The following is a 13,186-nucleotide window of genomic DNA, read 5'->3' as shown; positions in this document are numbered from 1 at the left end:
TAGCCAGTTCAAAACACTCTTGAAGAAGTTGTACTTGAGGTTTTCACTGTGTATCAGAGATGTTCCAGTCACAAAATTCAGCAATGAGACAACATTATAGTGCTGAACTCTGTAACAGGAGTGCTGTAGTACCACAGTTATGAGTATTGTAAAGTTGGACCTCAGAATTTTTAGAATACAATCACAGAATCACTGAATAGCTTAGGTTGGAAGGGATCATGAACACCCTTCCAACCCTTGGTTCCAACCCTTTGGCCATGGGCAGGGCTGCCACCCACTAGATCTGGCTGCCCAGAGCCCTGTCCAACCTGGCTTTGAATATCTATAGGGATAGGGAATCTACAACTTCTCTGGGCAACCTGTTCCATCCTCTGATTGAAGAATTTCCACCTAACTTCTAATCTAAATCTCCCTTTTTTTTTTTTAGCTTAAATCTTTTCTCCCTTGTCCTATCACTACCTATGTAAAGGTCAACTGCCACCTTCTTTATAACCTCCTTTTAAGTACTAAAGGTCTGTGATGACATCTCTCTAGAGCCTTCTCCAATCAGAACAAGTCCTGTTCCCTCAGCCTTTCTTTGGAAGACAGATGCTCCAGCCCTCTGATTACCTTCATGGCTGTCCTCTGGACCTGCTCCAGCAGCTCCAAGACTTTCTTGTTCTGTGGGTCCCAGGCCTGAATGCAGTTCTCCAGGTGAGGCCTCACCGGGGCAAAATAGAGGGGGACGAACCTCTCCCTTGCTCTGCTGGTTACCTCTCTTTTAATGCAGCCCAGAATACTGTTGGCCTTCTGGGCTGCAAGTGCACACTGCTGGCTCATATCCAGCTTTTCATCACAGGACCCCCAAAATCCTTCTCTGAAGGGCTGCTCTCAGTGAGTTCTTTTCCTAGTTGGTATATCTATCTGTGATTGCACTGACTCAAGTGCAGCAGATCATTAGATTCACATGGGCCCACTTCTCAAGCTTGTCCAGGTACCTTTGGATGGCATTCCTTCCTTCTATTGTATCAACTACATCATCCAGCTTGGTGTCATCTTGATCAGCTTGCTGAGGGTATGCTCTTCCCCACTATTTATGTTACCAATAAAGATGTTGAAGAGCACCAGTCCTAAGATGGAATCCTGAATCACCTGTCACTGGCCATTACCTGGACCTAGAGCCATTTATCAATAAAGCTCCATCTGCAACAATCCAACCAACTCCTTATGCATTGAATAATCCACTCTTCAAATCCATAGTCCACTTTTCAAATCTCTCCAATTCAGATTGAAGAATATCATGTGGGTTCATGTCAAATGCCTTGAGGAAGTCCAGATAGAGGGGACTGGTTGGTCTTCCCTTGTAGACTGTTGCAGTCACTCCATTTAGAAAGCCACCACAATGTCAAGCATGATTTGTCCTTTGTAAAATCATGCTGGCTGTCTTGGATCACCTCCTTGTCCTGCATATGCCTTAACACTGCTTCCAGGACAGTTTGTTCCATGTTCTTCTAACCACAGAGTGAGCCTCTCTAATACCAGTCATATCAAGCTACTGAACAGCTTTCATGTAAGGCCTTATATCAAACTGATAATTCATTCCTTTGTCCTGGTTCTAAAAGGCAACAGAGCTGCAGCAAAGGTACAACTTATTTTTTTTACAGCTTTTTGACTCAGTCATCATGGAGAAAGATATTGAAAAGGAAGAGCTAATGGTTGTGTGATAATACAAAGTACTTTTTAATTATTATGTTACATTTTTTGAGATGACTTTTGATTTATGCTACTTCTTTCAATTGCTTTCAGCACAGAGTATACTAGATGCAGCACCCCACACTGTTACATTACAATTTTGGGATAAAAGTTTGTTCCTTCCTTTTTCTTATAAATTTTAGAGGTAAATCATTCTATATGCCGTGTGAGACATTAATACAGTATTACTAAATATTAAGTTGCACATTTTTTGTGTGCTCATCACCTGGTATTTTCAGAAGAGTGCCATCATCTTTGTCCTGAAATGGAAGGCAGCTGCTGTCACTGCCAAGAATGGGACAGGCCCCAGCACAGAGACCCTAGTGCCCACTACCAGCCAGGGAGAGTTCCCCACCACACCCTGCCCAGTCCTCCCAGAAAGAGGCACTGGTCCCTGTGTGGGTTGCTGCCTGGCTGCAGCAACTGGACAGACCAGAGGGTGGTCCATGTCAGTCAGCTCTCATGCTACTTTACTCTGTGCTGGTGAGACTCACCTGGAGTAGTGCATCCAGATATGGAGTCGTCTGTGCAGAAGGGACATGGACCTGTTGGAGCACATCCAGGGGAGAGCCATAAAAATGATCAAAGGGTGGAACACTTCTCCTACAAGGATAGGCTGAGAGAGCTGCGGCTGTTCAGCCTGGAGAAGAGAAGGCTCTGAGGTGACCTGAGAGCAGCCTTTCATTATTTGAAGAGGATCTACAAGAAAGAAGGGGACAGGCTCTTTAGCAGGATCTGTGATGATATGACAAGGGGAAATATTTTCAAAGTTAAAGAGGGGAGATTTGGGTTGGACATAAGGAAAAAGTCCTTCACGATGAGGGTGGTGAGGCTCTGGAACAGGTTGCCCAGAGATGTGGTGGAAGCCCGATCCTGGAGACATTCAAGGCCAGGCTCTGAGCAACCTGATTTAGCTGCGGATGTCCCTGTTCATTGCAGGGGAGTTAAACTAGATGGCCTTTAAAGATCCCTTCCAACTCTTAGGATTCTGTGATTCACTGATTCTGATTCTCTTGCCTCTGTCTCCCCCATGAACGATGGCCTCCACTGCTAATGCTGATGCCTCTGACATTGTTTCTGTGATCCCCTGGGTGTCTGCAGAAAGATTTGGCCTGCCCCCACCACCTTGCCTTCACCCTGGTGTCACCACAGCCACCTCTTGCACTGGGAGCAGCCAGCTCAGGACTGTATCCACATGACTTTTGATATCCAGAGAAAGACACTCCACAACATCCCTGGGCAACCTGTGCCAATTCTCAGTCACCCACAGTGTGAAGAAGTGCTTCTTGACATTCAGAAGGAACCCTCTTTGTTTCAGTTTGTGTTCATTGTCTCTTATTCTGCAACTGGGCACCACTGAAAATAGTGTGTCTCTAACTTCTTTGCATCCAGAAGACAGTAAAGGGCAGCACACTTCCTGCTGCTTTAAGATGGCATGTATACATTTTAACTATTTTGTAGGAAATCAATACAATATTGAATACTCTTATTTGTGAATCTACCTCTACTTGCCCGTTGTTTCTTCTTTTTACAACTTGGGAAATGTTCATTCAGTGAAATCCACATGAAGCAATAATCCGTTTGACTAAGAAAGTGTATACTGCAGGCTAGAGCCTGTTTTATTTTACAGTCATCTGTACTTTGAAATAGTACTGCTTTTCAGTTCATTGGCACAGTAAATAGCACAACTTCTCACAGCTGTTACAATATTTCACAGCAATGCATAGTGGTACAGACCCAAGATCTGTGCCTTGCATCAGATAGGTATTTTTAAAATCCTCAATCAGTAGGATTTCTTCTGATCTAAATAAAACAAACAAAAACTTGGATTTTTATTCATGTTCTGAAAGATTTTGTATTCTGTAGTGCTGGATCTATGTTTCTTATGCTAATCTACAATAATTGAATATGGATCTTCATCCTATTGTATAGCATTCTTAAACTATCCCACAACATTTCTGAAACAATTTTCTACTAAATCTTAATTGATTTAGTAATAGCTACGATATATGTTTATTATCAATAAAAAAATATATGCTTAATTTCTAACTCGTATTGGGTTTCTTGATTTCAAATTCATTTTATTGCATTTTCCTCTAAGGTGCAGTGCACAAGGGAATAAGTAAACAAATTGGTTTTAACATGTAAAGTCTAGCCAAACACCTAAATGAAAAATTGATTAATTATTCCCTTCCACTTGTTCTAAGATGTTCCTGTAGGAAAAAATGCAGCTGTGAGGCATTTGTGAACACGTGTAGATCACTCTTTGGGTTTTCTGTTTGTTTAATTTGTTCTGGATTCAAAGCTCATTTCAGCCTCTGCACTTCTCCAGTGGTACATTCAGTGTTTCCTCTGTGTTTTTAATGGAAACAAAATGATGACTTTCATATTCCAAAACAATTTTCAACCAACATGCTTCTAAAAATTATGCCTTCTAAAGCCGTTTAGATGTTCTTGTGCTAACATGTAAATTAATTTTCTTAAGAGCTGCTTTAAAATAGCTTATGCATACGTAAATATTTATGGCTGGAACTGTATTTATGACTACAACTGAAAAAGACCACAGACAAGCCTCTAAGTGTAAATAACTGTCACAAGAATAGTGTCTTTACTTTAGCTTACTGGATATTAATTCATGTACTTGGCATTCTGCATGCTTTAATAATTAGGCAGTAAAAATTTGAAGATTTCAGCAGAAGAAATATATGTCCATACCACTGTATGCCACAAAATACATGCAGTAGTGATTATTTTTGTTTGCTCATCCGTGAAGCTTCACAGATTTGAAATATGCAAATACACTGTTCATTTGTAGATGCAATACAGCTTGCTTACACTTTCTCAACAAGCTACTTTGTAGGGAAAATTAATCTACAGCACACTGATACTACAAGCGAAGGTGTATTTGATTTCTCTTAAGTACAAAGCCACAAAACTTTGGTTAACTGTGCATTATGCAATCGTATATTTAGTTGATTGTATAACTACTAATACTATAAATTTAAGCAGTGAGAGATAAGATGTACTCTTCTTAAATAAACAGCTAGCTACAATAATTCCATAGATGAGGAAGTACTTTAATGAAAATATTTTTTTCCTCTTTCCTCTTATCCAAGTAATTTAAGCATTTGTTATGATCAGAGTTTGAGAAATTACTGGAAGTGCCAGATAAATTACAAAGAAGAATTTCCTATATTTGGATAACATATTTGTCCATAGCCTTTTAGAAGGTTAAGGGATGATTGTAATGTTACTTGTAGACAATTGTGGGTTATTTTTCACTGTGAAATTCCGTGTTCATTAGTGTGAAATTATTTGTATGTACTTTGGCCAAGTTAACTAGCTTAAAACTTCACTGACACGGAGAGGGTACAAATACCCCATTTGGAGTTGTTGAGATGTGAGAACTACGCTTATTTTTTGGTTACGGTGGTCAGCATGATGACCAACCAGCAGAAAGTTCACAGGAATATATCTGTAATCCCTGTTCTCACATGTTCATTTTTCCTTCTCTGTTCAAAACTCTGCAGAAGCAAAATAAGACACGAGTGTGCAGTACTTCCCACAGGGAAACTGTAAAATGCTGATTTAAAAGTAAAACAGCCAAAAAGATATTCTTGTTTTTTTTTTTTTAAAAAGATATTCTTGTTTAAAGGAAGTCTGAATATAGTATCACATTTTGAGATGAAATGGAATCATCCTGATACTTCTATGTCGCATAGGTAAAGCATTGGTTAAAAAATTTTGTTATTCATAGCTTGTGTGGGACATAATTCAGTTAGTCAAGAATGCTCATTCAGAGACAGAATTATCAATGTTTTATACAGAACACAGGTTCAGTGAGTATGTTCTTTCTCAAATTTTTCAGAGATATCAGAGAACATTTAGGAGAAACTTTTAAGTTATGAGTTTGCACAGTAGATACAAGCATTACTCTCTGTAGAATTGTTTGCTGTGATGGAAAACTTACATTTGCACATGTGAATTCCTGTGTAGTTAGTTGGATTGGTGCAAAAGTTAATTTTTTTTACACTGATGTTCAAGGAGTCTTTTATGAAAGTGTAAGCATTCAAGTAAAAAGGACAATGAAGTCATCTGTTAACAGTGCATAAAGCATACTTTATAGCTGAAAGTAACGCAGATTGAATAGCGATTGTTTCCATGGAAGTTTTCACTGTCAGCTCCAAGGATTATCGAGCTCTAACATTTATTCCTCCAACACCAACTGATATGATAGAGGGTAATTAAAAAAAAAAAAGAAAATCAAATGTATTTTGAGAATTTGATGTATTTTTCATAAATAACAGTGCTTTGGACAAGCAGTTTGAGATTTGTGTTACTAAACTATCTTATATCCTTTGCTTAGCACTGGGGCATTACGTTTAATTAGTCTAAGTCTAGTAAGTCTAGTAAAAATGCTAAATTTTCTGAATATATAAGAATATATGTCTTATAAATGACTTATGTTCTCACCGTCTATTTTTAGAAGTCGTGAGAAAACAAGAGATTATTTTCATTTATACAGATTAGCATATATTGTATCCTTTTCTCTAATTATACACTGATGATGTGATTTCCAAGATGTATGTAAAAAGGACAGGTCTTAATTTCATTGGTACTGTAGAATAGCCACATTCATTTCAGTATTTGTGTGTAAGAGAGATTTTTTATGAATGATAAAATCTCTAGGACTCATTTAATTAATGTACGATAAGCAATTTCCTCTGTGTAGCATTGCCTGCCAGAATGCACATAGTGAAGAAAAAAAAAAGTAGATTGATTGATGGATGTAAAATAAATTATACAGTATTAGTGTACATGAAACTTGATATTTTTATTATGAATAAGAAGTGCATGGGAAGAAAATTGTTTATCTCCCAGCTACAGCAAAGCAGTGAGTTGCGTTCCCTCCTACTTCACCCTATATTGAAGTACTAGGACACTTTACCACAAGAAGGTGTTGCCGAGAGTATCACACCTCATCTAACTGTCAACCACTAAGGTATTAGAAAAGCTGGTTGGTAATATGTGTCGCAAATGACTTCTTCCTTCTGTTTCACAGTTCAGGACCTCTGCTAATTTGGGAACAAAGGCCAAGAGATCACTTCGGTTTTACTGCCCACAGGGGATGGGCTTGGCCTGTCCTTTCAGACGTCTCCAGGCAATTTCTTTTCCAGTGTGCAAGAGTGCTGAAATACCCCATCAAGGTATTTTGCATTTTCCCACTAATTGGCTGTCCAGTTGGAAGCGTTAACTACATGGATGGGTTAACTACATATTCAGAATACTTTGTCCCTCCTCTGGAGTGTATGGCATAGACAAGGACAGGCTCCTGTCTAAACAAGTAGTTGTTTTTCCTGTCGACTCAACTCAGAAAGCAAGTAGTGGGCTCTCAGGATGATTTGTGAAAATGTAAAAATCAACAAACCAACCAAAAAAGCCATCCTGTAAATATAAAAAACCCTGCAAGTTTAAGTATGTGAGACTCACCTTGCTGAGGGCAGATGTTCATGTTTCAGGTATTTCAGTAATTGTCTGCTTTCTAGTGCAGCCATCTAGAATTTAACCCAAAGCTGAAACAGATCAGAGCTAATCTTTGTAATATATGAATTTAAATTGGGACTTTTGGGGCATCTTATCAATAAACACTTGAAGGGAAAGTGCATAGAGGACGGAAGCAGGCTCTTTTCAGTGGTGCCCAGTGAGAGAACAAGAGACAGTGGGCACAAAATGGAATACAGGAGGTTCCTTCTGAACACCTCTGAATACTTCTGTACTGTGCAGGTGGATTTTAGAATTACGGCTTTTTTCACTGAATTATTATTACAAAGATTGACATCTAGCCCTTAATACTATGGGGTAGGGGGAAAAACTACTCGAAAAGTATGCAAAAGATTCTATTTTTAACTTACTATTTAAATAAAGATATAATCTCAACACTTGGCTGGGTTTCTTGGTCAGGAATGCATTTGCTACACAGTGCAATCATTGGAACTAAATATGCTGTGCAAGCTGGAACAGAGATAAGGACAGGAAAAGGGATGGGGTTTTCCCCTTCTGAAGGTGTGGCAGAGAAATATTTTTCTAGCCAATAAATTCCAGATTAATGAGGCTTTCTAGTCTACATTTATTTTCATTCTTTTTTTCTTTCAGTATTTTACATTAAGTCCTTAGCCATGTTTGTATTATAAGAACAACTTCAGATTTTCATTAACTGTACTTTATTGGCAGAAATCCTTTAATAGTAATTCACTGAGCTTTATTACAAGAGACAGACTGTGAAGCCAGGGTTTGGTTGTTGCTGAGCTGCAAACAAGCAACAACATCTCTACGATGTCTGTGGTTTTTGTGTATAAGTATATGGCATTTAAATCGTATTATTTCCATACGTTAGCTTGCTTTTAAAATTTTATGAAGTATTTTTCATTGTTAAAAATTCTCATCTCAAATACTGTATGCAATTTCCTTTAAATATTTTTACTCAAAATTTTTTGCAGATGTTCTTAGTTCTAATTCTGCTTTGCCATTAAGATCTATGTATTATGACCGCTTTCTTCAATCAGTTGCATAGTCTTTTCCTGAAAATAATAGAAAATAAAATGTTCATTAGATCATTTTAACAATAATCCTTTCTATGAATCAGTCAAAGCATTGCTTCCGTCTGCCTAAATATTTTTTATTTTGTACTAGAGTTGAAAGAAGCACTTAATACTCTCTCAGGCAGGTGTTTACCCTTACATATCGAAATCCTTGGGTAGATGTCTTCCAGCATCATCTCAGCACTGTGACCAACAAAGCATACCAGTAGCAGACATCTGAAATTCGCTGTCAGGACAGTCCTTGGCTGACAGAAGAGTAATCTACCATATGGGAGGCACAGACAGACCCAGATAAGCAGAGGATGTGGCTTGTGTCAAAAGTGTCATAATCACACATACGCCTTGTTTTTGTGAACACCAACTTTAGCAATGCGGATTAGAATTTATTCCTAGCTATAATTTTCCACTAGAGTGTTCTGTGATTTTATGATTTGTGAAAACTGTGATCCTCTTTGAGTTTAAGAGAATGTGTGATTGTCTGAGTGGTGCCTTGTGGCTTTCGTGAAGTCATTTACAACATGCAACATGACCACAAAATGAGACTGATTTATGATAGTTCTGCTTAGGTAGCATTCAGCATCCTATAGCGTGGCAGAAATTGTCATCCAGGAACAGACTGAAAGGCACCAGAGGGTTAAAAAATTCACAGAACATTGAATATTTTGGATTTAAGTAAGACATATGCAAAATAAGTGGACAGGAAAAAATGATGACACATTAAAAAAAAAGTTCTGCTATACGTGGAATTTATCATTAATAATCACAACTGTGCAATGATAATTTAAATATTAGTAGGGCAGATTATCATTCTACTCCATATATACTTGCACTCACAAACATATATATGTGCACCAGTTTGAGAATCTGAGGAAAATATAGGTTGTAACAATGTGCACTGATTATACAGCAGAGGCTCATGGGTTTATAGTTCATCTACTGCATGAGAATGCTCATGAAGCAATGTTCCTTGAAATTCTTTAAAATTTAACTAATCGTCAGACTTCCCTGAAGTGATGATTTTTGTCTTCCCAGTATCTAGGTTTTGCTGAATAACTTCACAGTTCAGTCACTCATGAGCAACTGAGTTTATGTGGTGTGGTATGTGCACCCATGTACAAGTGAGTTACACAAAATGTGATGCAACACAATAAAATTAAACAATCCTCATCAGGAGCTACCAGTGCAACAGACTACTAATAAACCAAACTGGGATGGTCTAACCCATGTTTCAACAGTGAGAGCATTTGAAAACATTCAGCTGTGGAATGACATTAATGAGATACAGTCTCCACATCAAACAGAAAACTCTGGCTTTCTGTTTTTGTTTTCAAACCTCTACTTTGATCTCAACATCGCCTATGCAATACTGACATTGGATGTGCTAGATTTATACTTTATGTGCAAATGTGTGAAGATGCAAAAGAAAAGCTTTTACTCCTCAAGCAGAACATAATGCTAAGCAGTAGATTCTTGCCCATGTTCCCTTGAAGTGGAGGAGAAATAATTACGTAGTAACAAAATTGTTCCTGCACAAGCTGCACTGTGGAGACTTAATAGGTAATGTGCAATGAGGTGAGAATAGAGCTGCTGCAGATGTGTAGGTTTGCAAAGTGTTAATTAGAAAGCAGGTGAACATAAATAAGGAGCACAGATGGTACTTACAGAGATGACTGGAAACCAAGCCACAGTGCAAATTCAGTGTTTTGTAACCTAAAATGATAAAAGGGTCCTGATTCTTTTTTGTTTTAAATGAGTTAGTCACAAAATTGAGTCCAGAGAACGCATTCAATTATAGTTCTTACAAATCAACAATCCCTCTTCTGCTATATAACTCAGACAAAGTTTCCAGACTAAGGAAAGGCTTTGTTGCTAACTTACCCCTAGGATAAAAGTGTCAGATTTTAAAATCCGTGGAAAAGGTGATGAAGAGATTATTTTTCCAAAATATATGCGATAGAATGTTTAAGATATGATTACAGAATGTTAAAAAGCTGCCATTTGAATGCTAGCTGTGCAACAAATTCAACTGAATATTCTCTGGAAAACAAAACAAAAAACAAACATTAATTTTATCAATGTCTAGGAAGAAATTCCTATTTCTCCCTATGATACAAAGAAATTCTCCAGCAAAACAGTAAAGCAAAGCTCAAATCATTTTCATAATCAAACAGAAAATTGCAATTGACCACTCAAACATTTAATTTTGATGATCTGGACATACTGAAATCCAAATTGAAAACTATTTAATTAGAAATAAAATTAACACTTAAATTCATATTATGAACCAGAAAATAAAGTTTTTATTGAAGATATAAAAATGAAGATATGAATTCTGAACTGTGAGGTTCAAAAAATTTAGGGACATGACATTAGTTGTTTTGAACCTTCATGCTTAGCAGCATTTGTTGCACTTTTACATAGAGACCAGTTTTGAAAGGAGTCCTGTCATTGTGCTCTAATGAGGTGACAGAGCTTGTTTCCACTGGGGTGCATTCTTTCCATATAGCATTTTCCCATTCAATCTTCGCAATAGCAATTTCAAAGGATAACGGAGTGAAATGAAACAATTATTTACTCCTTCTTAAATTTTCTTAGAATAACTATTGAGAAATATAATCTGTTGTATTTAAAATACATACATGTGTCACTGTCAACAGAATTTGATTTACTCACACGTTTGTGTAGCTTGGCTGAATTTCAAACTTGCAGATACCTACTTTGGAAGTTTTTAAAAGCTGCCAAATTGCAGTGCTTAGTTCTGTTGTTCAATTTAGTTGTTAAGCTACGTAATACATCCATTTCAGTAGCTAAACTTGATTATTCTAATAGAATTTTCTCAGATGAAAGTATATTTATTCCTTCAACAATTCACTTAAATGATAAAAATCACTCTGCTAAATGAAGAACTGAAGCATGGAATGTTTTCAGTTTTGCTATGCAGAAATCTTTTTAAAATTAAGTAGGTACTAGAACACATTTCTGGGGAAGTAAAGAATTTTCTTTAATGGAATATGTATAAGTGCAGGTCTAACATGTGCCCATACTGAGAAATCTATAGGGCATCTAATAGAATAACAGAATTACAGAATTACAAAGTATCCTGAGTTAGAAGAGATCACACAAGAATCATTGAGTCCAACTTCTGGCTGCACTCAGAAGCATTCAAAATTCAAACCTGCGTCTGAGAACAACGTCCAGACATTCCCTGAACTCCGGCACTCGGGGTCGTGCCCACAGCCCTTGGCAGCCCGTTCCATGCCCACCGCCCTCTGGTGCAGCCCCGTTCCCTAACCCCCAGCTTCCCCTCCCCTGACAGCTCCATGTCGTTCCCTCGGGCCCTGTCGCTGTCACACAGAGCAGAGCTCAGCGCTGCCCCTCCGCTCCCTGTGAGGAGCTGCAGCCGCCATCAGGCCTCCCTCAGCTCCTCTGCTCTGCGCTGTGCACACCGAAGGGCCTCAGCCGCTCCTCATATATCTTGCTGTCCAGACCCTTCACCATCTTCATAGCTCTCTTTTTGACACATTCTCATACTGTGGTCCTTAAACATGCACCCAGTGTTCTGCTGGTGGCAGCCCAGTGCACGGTTGGCCCTTTGGGCTGCCAGGGCATGCTGCTGTCTCATACTTGGCTTGCTGTCAGACTGAACCCCCTGACGCCTTTGTGCAGGGCTGCTCTCCAGCCTCTCATCCCTCAGTCAGTGCCTACATTTAGGGCTGCCCAGTCCCAGGTGCAGAAACTGGCAATAGATATAGATGGCCTCTTTAAGTGGAGCAGGAAATATGTTGAGATAACTCAAATACCTGGTTCTTTTTATATGGTTATTTTAGTTCTGTGAGTTATGCATCTGACTGAGAATGAATGAGATTTTAATGACAGATAATGTAATGCCTTTCAGAATCTGAGTATGTGTGATTCATACAAAGTCAGTGAGGAGGTACCTGGAAAAGCAAGGAATTGAGTGGCAATCTCCTGAGGCCCAGATTAGTGCTTACTCTGTTGCACAGCCTTTCCTCCTTCAGGTAATTTAACAAGACTGTTCATGTTTCTATTTAGAGGGACATTAAATACTTGCCTTTTGATTAAGTAAGTGTACACTTCACCTTCAAGTTCTCATATATGAGAATTTGATATAAACTCCAGTGAAAATTGTACCACTGAAACACATGTATAGTGTCTGATTCAGATATATTCTACAAGTGTCGGCTGTGTACATGTGCTCTTTTAGGCACAAATGGTAACATTTTAGTGATTTTAAATAAAAAGAAGTATAAATGCATGTTTATCCACAAAAGCTATGAAAATTGGTCCTTAAGATGTGACGTTTCATATTGCAACAATCTTTCAGGGAATTAAGATGCAGTAAGTTCAAAAGGAGGATGTAAAGGTAGAACACAGACCGTCAGAACCAGTTTTTGTTATTATTTTCAACTTTCAGTACTTTTAAGATTTAATAATTTTGCAAAGAAAAACAAACCACTGAAATGTTATTTCTACAGGCAATAAATGCATCGAACATGCATATGTAGAGGTTTGCCTGTTCTGGTAGATATCTCACACTGTAACTCACAGGCGGTTTTTGGTCTTTGGAGCCAGTTCTGCTGTCCCCATGATCAAGGAGGTGTTAACAAGTTGTACTCCACTACAACTTGTTAAGCACGTGATAGCTACAATTTATATGCAGATCTTGTGAACCTGCCAAAAACTGACAAGATTTTAACTGACACTAATACAACCAGTATTGTGAGTCATTTTGTAATCTGTGAATCCTGAAGTTCCCCCTGTATTGTACTTTATCCACAGCTCCTTAGCAGTGTGTGTGAGTTTATATGTGTCTTTAAGGTCAGAATGCAAGACTA

The 13,186-nt window shown here is 38.2% G+C and overlaps 1 long non-coding RNA gene across 1 annotated transcript; it reads right to left on the bottom strand.

Annotated features, from left to right (window-relative positions):
- Positions 1-8,188: 8,188 nt before the first annotated feature.
- Positions 8,189-11,562, bottom strand: LOC146545608 (uncharacterized). Its single transcript, XR_014881260.1, has 3 exons — positions 11,506-11,562; positions 9,993-10,040; positions 8,189-8,309 (listed from the first exon to the last, which is right to left on the bottom strand). It is a non-coding gene; the product is annotated as an uncharacterized LOC146545608 (long non-coding RNA).
- Between the last annotated feature and the right edge of the window lie 1,624 nt (positions 11,563-13,186).

This window comes from Meleagris gallopavo, chromosome 1, assembly GCF_905368555.1.
Source record: "Meleagris gallopavo chromosome 1, MGAL_WU_HG_1.1, whole genome shotgun sequence".
NCBI lineage: Eukaryota > Metazoa > Chordata > Aves > Galliformes > Phasianidae > Meleagris > Meleagris gallopavo.
The sequence above is the reverse complement of the archived record's forward strand: the minus strand, read 5'-3'. Positions and strand labels throughout refer to the sequence as shown.